Raw genomic sequence first — 11,347 nt, forward strand, 5'->3', positions numbered from 1 at the left:
ACCTAAGGGGAGAGCAAAGGAATCTCACACAGGAAAAGAGGATATACTGTAGGTCACTGTATAGTAACAATATAATAACCATAAGCTATGACTTCTATGGCTGACCATAAATCATGTGATAAATTCAAAGCGCTGTACGCTCCATTACAACTGACTATTACAGTGGTGAAGAACCCTTCATCCTCCTCTGTACCTCTTTCTCTGGGAGGACAGGCTCATTCTAATAGATGGAATGGTATTGACACACATTTGTGTTTGATACCATTTCGTTCACTTAATTCCAGTCATTATTATGAGCCATCCTCCCCTCACCAGCCTCCTGTGGAGAGGAGAATAAACATAATATGTTATTTAGAAGACGTTTTTCTCCAAAGATGATGTGCATTTAATTAGTTTATTTTCCATACGGATCCCGGTTATCAAACCCACTATCCTGGCCTGGCAAGTGCCTTGCTCTACCAAATGATATGCAGAGGACTACACAGGAGAGAGAAATATAAAGTGACTGTGATCTTCTCCCATCCTCTCTTCTCTTTGGTACCTGTCATCCTCTCCTCTCTTCTCTTTGGTACCTGTCATCCTCTCCTCTCGTCTCTTTGGTTCCTGTCATCCTCTCCTCTCTTCTCTTTGGTTCCTGTCATCCTCTCTCTCTTCTCTTTCGTTCCTGTCATCCTCTCTCTTTGGTTCCTGTCATCCTCTCCTCTCTCTTCTCTTTGGTTCCTGTCATCCTCTCGTCTCTTCTCTTTGGTTCCTGTCATCCTCTCCTCTCTCTTCTCTTTGGTTCCTGTCATCCTCTCTCTTTGGTTTCTGTCATCCTCTCCTCTCTTCTCTTTGGTTCCTGTCATCCTCTCCTCTCTCTTCTCTTTGGTTCCTGTCATCCTCTCTCTTCTCTTTGATTCCTGTCATCCTCTCCTCTCTTCTCTTTGGTTCCTGTCATCCTCTCTCTCTTCTCTTTGGTTCCTGTCATCCTCTCTCTTTGGTTCCTGTCATCCTCTCTCTTTGGTACCTGTCATCCTCTCTTCTCTTTGGTTCCTGTCAGCCTCTCTCTTTGGTTTCTGTCATCCTCTCCTCTCTTCTCTTTGGTTCCTGTCATCCTCTCCTCTCTCTTCTCTTTGGTTCCTGTCATCCTCTCTCTTCTCTTTGGTTCCTGTCATCCTCTCCTCTCTTCTCTTTGGTTCCTGTCATCCTCTCTCTCTTCTCTTTGGTTCCTGTCATCCTCTCTCTTTGGTTCCTGTCATCCTCTCTCTTTGGTACCTGTCATCCTCTCTTCTCTTTGGTTCCTGTCATCCTCTCTCTCTGGTTCCTGTCATCCTCTCTTCTCTTTGGTTCCTGTCATCCTCTCCTCTATTCTCTTTGGTTCCTGTCATCCTCTCTCTCTTCTCTTTGGTTCCTGTCATCCTCTCTCTTTGGTTCCTGTCATCCTCTCCTCTCTTCTCTTTGGTTCCTGTCATCCTCTCCTCTCTTCTCTTTGGTTCCTGTCATCCTCTCTTTGGTTCCTGTCATCCTCTCTTTGGTTCCTGTCATCCTCTCTCTTTGGTTCCTGTCATCCTCTCTCTTCTCTTTGGTTCCTGTCATCCTCTCTCTTTGGTTCCTGTCATCCTCTCCTCTCTTCTCTTTGGTTCCTGTCATCCTCTCCTCTCTTCTCTTTGGTTCCTGTCATCCTCTCTTCTCTTTGGTTCCTGTCATCCTCTCCTCTCTCTTCTCTTTGGTTCCTGTCATCCTCTCCTCTCTTCTCTTTGGTTCCTGTCATCCTCTCCTCTCTTCTCTTTGGTTCCTATCATCCTCTCCTCTCTCTTCTCTTTGGTTCCTGTCATCCTCACCTCTCTCTTCTCTTTGGTTCCTGTCATCCTCTCTCTTTGGTTTCTGTCATTCTGTCCTCTCTCTTCTCTTTGGTCCCTGTCATCCTCTCCTCTCTTCTCTTTGGTTCCTGTCATCCTCTCCTCTCTTCTCTTTGCTTCCTGTCATCCTCTCCCCCTCTCTTCTCTTTGGTTCCTGTCATCCTCTCTCTTCTCTTTGGTACCTGTCATCCTCTCCTTTCTTTTCTTTGCTTCCTGTCATCCTCTCTTCTCTTTGGTTGCTGTCATCCTCTCCTCTCTCTTCTCTTTGGTTCCTGTCATTCTCTCTCTTCTCTTTGCTTCCTGTCATCCTCTCTTCTCTTTGGTTCCTGTCATCCTCTCCTCTTCTCTTTGCTTCCTGTCATCTCCCCCTCTCTTCTCTTTGGTTCCTGTCATCCTCTCCTCTCTCTTCTCTTTGGTTCCTGTCATCCTCTCTCTTCTCTTTGGTTCCTGTCATCCTCTCCTCTCTCTTCTCTTTGGTTCCTGTCATCCTCTCTCTCTTCTCTTTGCTTCCTGTCATCTCCCCCTCTCTTCTCTTTGGTTCCTGTCATCCTCTCCTCTCTTCTCTTTGCTTCCTGTCATCCTCTCTTCTCTTTGGTTCCTGTCATCCTCTCCTCTCTCTTCTTTTTGGTTCCTGTCATCCTCTCTTCTCTTTGGTTCTTGTCATCCTCTCCTCTCTCTTCTCTTTGGTTCCTGTCATTCTCTCTCTTCTCTTTGCTTCCTGTCATCCTCTCTTCTCTTTGGTTCCTGTCATCCTCTCCTCTTCTCTTTGCTTCCTGTCATCTCCCCCTCTCTTCTCTTTGGTTCCTGTCATCCTCTCCTCTCTCTTCTCTTTGGTTCCTGTCATCCTCTCTCTTCTCTTTGGTTCCTGTCATCCTCTCCTCTCTCTTCTCTTTGGTTCCTGTCATCCTCTCTCTCTTCTCTTTGCTTCCTGTCATCTCCCCCTCTCTTCTCTTTGGTTCCTGTCATCCTCTCCTCTCTTCTCTTTGCTTCCTGTCATCCTCTCTTCTCTTTGGTTCCTGTCATCCTCTCCTCTCTCTTCTTTTTGGTTCCTGTCATCCTCTCTTCTCTTTGGTTCTTGTCATCCTCTCCTCTCTCTTCTCTTTGGTTCCTGTCATCCTCTCCTGTCTTCTCTTTGGTTCTTGTCATCCTCTCCTCTCTCTTCTCTTTGGTTCCTGTCATCCTCTCCTCTCTTCTCTTTGGTTCCTGTCATCTCCCCCTCTCTTCTCTTTGGTTCCTGTCATCCTCTCCTCTCTCTTCTCTTTGGTTCCTGTCATCCTCTCGTCTCTTCTCTTTGGTTCCTGTCATCCTCTCCTCTCTCTTCTCTTTGGTTCCTGTCATCCTCTCCTCTCTTCTCTTTGGTTCCTGTCATCCTCTCCTCTATTCTCTTTGGTTCCTGTCATCCTCCCTCTCTTCTCTTTGGTTCCTGTCATCCTCTCTCTTCTCTTTGGTACCTGTCATCCTCTCCTTTCTTTTCTTTGCTTCCTGTCATCCTCTCTTCTCTTTGGTTGCTGTCATCCTCTCCTCTCTCTTCTCTTTGGTTCCTGTCATCCTCTCCTCTCTCTTCTCTTTGCTTCCTGTCATCCTCTCTTCTCTTTGGTTCCTGTCATCTCCCCCTCTCTTCTCTTTGGTTCCTGTCATCCTCTCCTCTCTCTTCTTTTTGGTTCCTGTCATCCTCTCCTCTCTCTTCTTTTTGGTTCCTGTCATCCTCTCCTCTCTTCTCTTTGGTTCTTGTCATCCTCTCCTCTCTCTTCTCTTTGGTTCCTGTCATCCTCTCCTCTCTCTTCTCTTTGGTTCCTGTCATCCTCTCCTCTCTTCTCTTTGGTTCCTGTCATCTCCCCCTCTCTTCTCTTTGGTTCCTGTCATCTCCCCCTCTCTTCTCTTTGGTTCCTGTCATCCTCTCCTCTCTCTTCTCTTTGCTTCCTGTCATCCTCTCTTCTCTTTGGTTCCTGTCATCTCCCCCTCTCTTCTCTTTGGTTCCTGTCATCCTCTCCTCTCTCTTCTTTTTGGTTCCTGTCATCCTCTCCTCTCTTCTCTTTGGTTCTTGTCATCCTCTCCTCTCTCTTCTTTTTGGTTCCTGTCATCCTCTCCTCTCTCTTCTCTTTGGTTCCTGTCATCCTCTCTCTTTGGTACCTGTCATCCTCTCCTCTCTTCTCTTTGGTTCCTGTCATCCTCTCTCTTTGGTACCTGTCATCCTCTCCTCTCTTCTCTTTGGTTCCTGTCATCCTCTCTCTTTGGTACCTGTCATCTCCCCCTCTCTTCTCTTTGGTTCCTGTCATCCTCTCCTCTCTCTTCTCTTTGGTTCCTGTCATCTCCCCCTCTCTTCTCTTTGGTTCCTGTCATCCTCTCCTCTCTCTTCTTTTTGGTTCCTGTCATCCTCTCCTCTCTTCTCTTTGGTTCTTGTCATCCTGTCCTCTCTCTCATCTTTTTGGTTCCTGTCATCCTCTCCTCTCTCTTCTCTTTGGTTCCTGTCATCCTCTCTCTTTGGTACCTGTCATCCTCCCTCTCTTCTCTTTGGTTCCTGTCATCCTCTCTCTTCTCTTTGGTTCCTGTCATCCTCTCTCTTCTCTTTGGTACCTGTCATCCTCTCCTTTCTTTTCTTTGCTTCCTGTCATCCTCTCTTCTCTTTGGTTCCTGTCATCCTCTCCTCTCTCTTCTCTTTGGTTCCTGTCATCCTCTCCTCTCTTCTCTTTGGTTCCTGTCATCCTCTCTCTTTGGTACCTGTCATCCTCTCCTCTCTTCTCTTTGGTTCCTGTCATCCTCTCTCTTTGGTCCCTGTCATCCTCTCCTCTCTTCTCTTTGGTTCCTGTCATCCTCTCTCTTTGGTTCCTGTCATCCTCTCTCTTCTCTTTGGTTCCTGTCATCCTCTCCTCTATTCTCTTTGGTTCCAGTCATCCTCTCTCTCTTCTCTTTGGTTCCTGTCATCCTCTCTCTTTGGTTCCTGTCATCCTCTCCTCTATTCTCTTTGGTTCCAGTCATCCTCTCTCTCTTCTCTTTGGTTCCTGTCATCCTCTCCTCTATTCTCTTTGGTTCCTGTCATCCTCTCCTCTATTCTCTTTGGTTCCTGTCATCCTCCCTCTCTTCTCTTTGGTTCCTGTCATCCTCTCTCTTCTCTTTGGTACCTGTCATCCTCTCCTTTCTTTTCTTTGCTTCCTGTCATCCTCTCTTCTCTTTGGTTCCTGTCATCCTCTCCTCTCTCTTCTCTTTGGTTCCTGTCATCCTCTCCTCTCTTCTCTTTGGTTCCTGTCATCCTCTCTCTTTGGTACCTGTCATCCTCTCCTCTCTTCTCTTTGGTTCCTGTCATCCTCTCTCTTTGGTTCCTGTCATCCTCTCCTCTCTTCTCTTTGGTTCCTGTCATCCTCTCTCTTCTCTTTGGTTCCTGTCATCCTCTCTCTTTGGTTCCTGTCATCCTCTCCTCTATTCTCTTTGGTTCCTGTCATCCTCTCTCTCTTCTCTTTGGTTCCTGTCATCCTCTCTCTTTGGTTCCTGTCATCCTCTCCTCTCTTCTCTTTGGTTCCTGTCATGCTCTCCTCTATTCTCTTTGGTTCCTGTCATCCTCTCTCTCTTCTCTTTGGTTCCTGTCATCCTCTCCTCTATTCTCGTTGGTTCCTGTCATCCTCTCTCTCTTCTCTTTGCTTCCTGTCATCCTCTCTCTTCTCTTTGCTTCCTGTCATCCTCTCTCTTTGGTTCCTGTCATCCTCTCCTCTCTTCTCTTTAGTTCCTGTCATCCTCTCGTCTCTCTTCTCTTTGGTTCCTGTCATCCTCTCCTCTCTTCTCTTTGGTTCCTGTCATCTCCTCTCTCTTCTCTTTGCTTCCTGTCATCTCCTCTCTCTTCTATTTGCTTCCTCTCCCTATCTCTCCTCTTTGTAGTTGATAACATTCCACCTATTCCGCTTTAGCCATTACCACGAGCCCCTCCCCAATTAAGTTCCACCAACCTCCTGTGGTGGCTTCATACACACAGTATATATTCACACTGAATAAGATGCTGTCTATCAACTCCAAGCTGTGAGATCTGTTGCTCTTTGCTCGAGACACTAATTCTAACTGAACAGAAAGACCGTGAGGACCACTCACTACTAGAACAAAGACCACTCAACTCTCCAGGCACGCCAAGACTATGCACTCACACAAAAAAGACAGCTCACTCCCTCACACAAAGACCACTTACGACTAGGATCGCTGAAACCACTCGTAGTACTATTTGTTGTGTGCAAGACAGATGGTGCATTGGACTTGTGATATGAATGTAGTCCTACCAGAGGAGGCTGGTGGGAGGAGCTATAGGAGGACGGGTTCATTGTAATGGCTGCAATGGGAATAAACAAACCATGTGTTTGATACCGTTCCGTTGATTCCATTCCAGCCATGACAATGAACCCTTCCTCCTATAGCTCCTCCCACCAGCCTCCTCTGAGTCCTACCTAGTTAGTCATGTCTGTGACTGTGAGTCTGGTGATTGTCTTCTCTGGTTAGAGAGATAGGTCTTGGTTAGCCAGGTGTCCAGTCGGTCTCTGCTTCTTTATTCTCAGTCTCAGCTAGGCTAGGTCTTGCTCTGTCTGCTGCAGTGACATTATCAGCCTGAAGGGGGCGCTCCAGACTACTGTGTGAACCTCAGTCATTGTGGAGGGAGACAGAAGGAGCCGTCTCTCCGCTCCTCACAGAGCTCTACTACTGTAGAAGTCTTGCCACCGGGCACACACTGGTTGAATCAACATTGTTTACACGTCATTTCAATGAAATTACGTTGAACCAACATGTAATCAACGTTCAATTGAGTCTATTTAGAGTCAACCATCCCATATTGCATTCCTGCTATTAGCTTCTCACCCGTCTGAAGGACTTTTGCCAGTTTATTCTGTCTCTCATTGCATCCTCCCTGTAATTGCCACTAGTAACTGACTGCATTTGACTGGAGCTTTTGATACATAGGAACAAGATGAAGTGACACTGTCTGTTTCTCTGGGCCGACCTCTGTTCAGTTACACTTCTGGAGTTCTGACGACAGCATTCCCTAGATGACCATGCTAGAACAGGACAAACATGGCTGTAATAGTGTAGAGTGGTGCTACAAACCTGTTTATCATGAATTACATTTCTCATGAGTGTGGTTTAACTATGCCCATGTTTCACTCTTGAGTGTTTTCATATTTTGAATTGTTGGCACGTGTGACAATTCTGCACTTGACGATCGATTGATCAATCTATCGTCAGGGGCAGAATTCTCACACATGCCAATAATTCAAAATATGAAAACAGTTGTCATGTACACAGTAGATGTCCAACCTGCAGTCCTCTTGTAGCTGCTGCTGAAGATGACACTGATGTGTGTTTCTGCCAGCCTGAATGCTGGTTCCTTGTGCTTAGTGTAGCATCTGAATGTTGTTCATTCATCCTGTCAACCGACTCGTTTCACCAGCTCCCAGAGGTCGTGGCAAATCCCGGCACCGGCCTTACACACACATCCCACATTGGCCCAACACACTGTGGCCCAACACGGCACCATGCCAGAACTACTCAACAGAGTGATTAAATATGGAACACACACCGACGCTCCCACAGCGTTACAACACCCAAACACGGCCGTCAACATGTGGAGCTCAGAACTCTCTGTGTCTGTATGGACCTCTTTCATTATAGACCTCTTTCATTGTGGACCTCTTTCATTGTGTGTGCACGTGTTTGTGTGCGTGTGCATGCACACACACACGTGTGCGTATCCATGGGGACCCATGCCACAAATTAGGACTGAGAGCCAAGGTTTATTTTTGGTTGGTTGAACCCAACTCTATAGCAAAAGGTATTTGTAGTCAAGTATATAAGAACACTCTATAGCTAAAGGTATTTGTAGTCAAGTATTCAGGAAGACGTTATACCTAAAGGTATTTGTAGTCGAGTATTCAGGAAGACGTTATACCTAAAGGTATTTGTAGTCGAGTATTCAAGAAGACCCTATCCTAAAGGTATTTGTAGTTGAGTATTCAGGAAGATCCTATCCTAAAGGTATTTATAGTTGAGTATTCAGGAAGATCCTATCCTAAAGGTATTTGTAGTTGAGTATTCAGGAAGATCCTATCCTAAAGTTATTTGTAGTTGAGTATTCAGGAAGATCCTATCCTAAAGGTATTTGTAGTCGAGTATTCAAGAAAACCCTATCCTAAAGGTATTTGTAGTCAGGTATTCAGGTAGACTCCAATGTACATTTTTGTATAATTGTTTTACTCTTTAGCTGAGATATTATTAAATGGTCTGAATATGATTGAGTTCAAAAAAATGAGAGGGAGAGAGAAGGCAGGTTTCCTCTTCCTTTCTTGTTATTTCTCGCTGTCTGTGATAGGGGACAGTCCCTAAGAAACACACACAACACACACACACGATGGAGGTAAGTTGTAAATAGGTCAGATGGGTTTTCTATCCTGTGTGACACACACTGCCTCTGTGGTCTCCACATGGGGAATAAATGCTGTCGAAGACTTGCCGTTTCTACCCTAACACACACACACACACACAAACATAGGCATCCCTGCCCAGAGCTGTCCCACAGGGCATACACGCAGACGCACCCTCCCCCAGCCCTGGGATTCCATGTCACTGTCCAACGCACCAATAGATAAACAGACACAGTGGAGATGAGGGGGATCTGTACCAGTCATCCCATCAGACAGGAGCAGGAAAACCTGAGACAGTATTTTGCCACTTGTGTGTGTGTGCCACTAACCCTGTGTGTGTGTGTGTGTGCCACTAACCCTGTGTGTGTGTGTGTGTGTGTGCCACTAACCCTGTGTGTGTGTGTGTGTGTGCCACTAACCCTGTGTGTGTGTGTGTGCCACTTACCCTGTGTGTGTGTGTGTGTGTGTGTGTGTGCCACTAACCCTGTGTGTGTGTGTGTGTGCCACTAACCCTGTGTGTGTGTGCCACTAACCCTGTGTGTGTGTGTGTGTGTGCCACTAACCCTGTGTGTGTGTGTGTGCCACTAACCCTGTGTGTGTGTGTGTGTGTGTGCCACTAACCCTGTGTGTGTGTGTGTGTGTGTGTGTGTGTGTGTGTGTGTGCGCCACTAACCCTGTGTGTGTGTGTGTGTGTGTGTGTGTGTGTGTGCGCCACTAACCCTGTGCGTATTAAGGGATCATATGGTTGGTAAAGCGTGGAATGGCGAGGCGGCTGGCCGGCTGCTATTGATTCAGCTCTCTGATCAAGAAACTCCTCAGGGACATGAGAGAGAGACAAAGATATATATATAGAGAGACAGAGAGAGATATGTATAGAGAGAGAGAGACAGATATATATATATATATATAGAGAGAGAGAGAGATGTATATATATATAGAGAGAGACAGAGAGATATATCTATATAGAGAGAGAGACAGAGAGATATATCTATATAGAGAGAGAGACAGAGATATATATATATATATATAGAGAGAGAGAGATGTATATATAGAGAGAGAGACAGACAGAGAGATATATATATATATAGAGAGAGAGACAGAGAGATATATATAGAGACAGAGAGATATATATATATAGAGAGAGACAGAGAGATATATATATATATAGAGAGAGAGACAGAGAGATATATATATATAGAGAGAGAGAGAGCAGATATATATATATATATATATAGAGAGAGATATATATATATATATATATAGAGAGAGAGAGAGACAGAGAGAGATATGTATATATATAGAGAGAGACAGAGAGAGATATATATAGAGAGAGAGACAGAGAGAGGTATATATATATATATAGAGAGAGAGACAGAGAGAGATATATATATATAGAGAGAGAGAGACCGAGAGAGATATATATATAGAGAGAGAGATGCAGAGAGACAGATATATATATAGAGAGAGAGACAGAGAGATATATATATATATAGAGAGAGAGCAACAGAGAGAGAGATATATATATATAGAGAGAGAGAGACAGAGAGAGATATATATATATAGAGAGAGAGACACAGAGAGAGATATATATAGAGAGAGAGAGAGACAGAGAGAGATATATATATATATAGAGAGAGACAGAGAGAGATATATATATATAGAGAGAGAGACTGAGAGAGATATATATATAGAGAGAGAGAGACAGAGAGAGATATATATATATATAGAGAGAGAGAGACAGAGATAGGTATATATATACATAAAGAGAGAGACAGAGAGAGATATATATATATATAGAGAGAGAGAGAGGTAAATATATATAAAGAGAGACAGAGAGGTATATATATATAGAGAGAGAGAGAGACAGAGAGAGGTATATATATAGAGAGAGAGCAACAGAGATATATATATATATATAGAGAGAGAGAGACAGAGAGAGATATATATAGAGAGAGCAACAGAGAGAGAGATATATATATAGAGAGAGAGAGATAAATATACATAGAGAGAGAGACATAGAGATATATATATAGAGAGAGAGAGCAACAGAGAGAGATATATATATAGAGAGAGATCGAGAGACAGAGAGATATATATATAGAGAGAGAGAGAGAGAGACAGAGAGAGATATATATATAGAGAGAGAGAGACAGAGAGAGAGATATATATATATAGAGAGAGAGACAGACAGAGAGATATATATATAGAGAGAGACAGAGAGATATATATATAGAGAGAGAGCAACAGAGAGAGATATATATATATAGAAAGAGAGACAGAGAGAGGTATATATATAGAGAGAGAGAGACAGAGAGAGGTTTATATATATAGAGAGAGACAGAGAGAGATATATATATATAGAGAGAGAGACGGAGAAATATATATATATATAGAGAGACAGAGAGAGGTATATATATAGAGAGAGAGAGACAGAGAGAGGTATATATATATAGAGAGAGAGAGACAGAGAGAGATATATATATATAGAGAGAGAGAGACAGAGAGAGATATATATATATAGAGAGACAGAGAGAGATATATATATAGAGAGAGAGAGACAGAGAGAGGTATATATATAGAGAGAGACAGAGAGAGATATATATATAGAGAGAGAGAGACAGAGAGAGATATATATATAGAGAGAGAGACCGAGAGAGATATATATATAGAGAGAGAGAGACCGAGAGAGATATATATATATAGAGAGAGATGCAGAGAGAGAGATATATATATAGAGAGAGAGACAGAGAGATATATATATAGAGAGAGAGAGCAACAGAGAGAGAGATATATATATATAGAGAGAGAGAGAGACAGAGAGAGATATATATATATATAGAGAGAGACACAGAGATATATATATATAGAGAGAGAGAGACAGAGAGAGATATATATATAGAGAGAGAGACAGAGAGAGATATATATATAGAGAGAGAGACTGAGAGAGATATATATATATAGAGAGAGAGACAGAGAGAGATATATATATATAGAGAGAGAGAGAGACAGAGAGAGGTATATATATACATAGAGAGAGAGACAGAGAGAGATATATATATAGAGAGAGAGAGACAGAGAGAGAGAGAGAGAGGTAAATATATATAAAGAGAGACAGAGAGGTAT

The sequence above is a fragment of the Salvelinus fontinalis genome, chromosome 6 (assembly GCF_029448725.1).
Source record: "Salvelinus fontinalis isolate EN_2023a chromosome 6, ASM2944872v1, whole genome shotgun sequence".
NCBI classification, from domain to species: Eukaryota; Metazoa; Chordata; class Actinopteri; order Salmoniformes; family Salmonidae; genus Salvelinus; species Salvelinus fontinalis.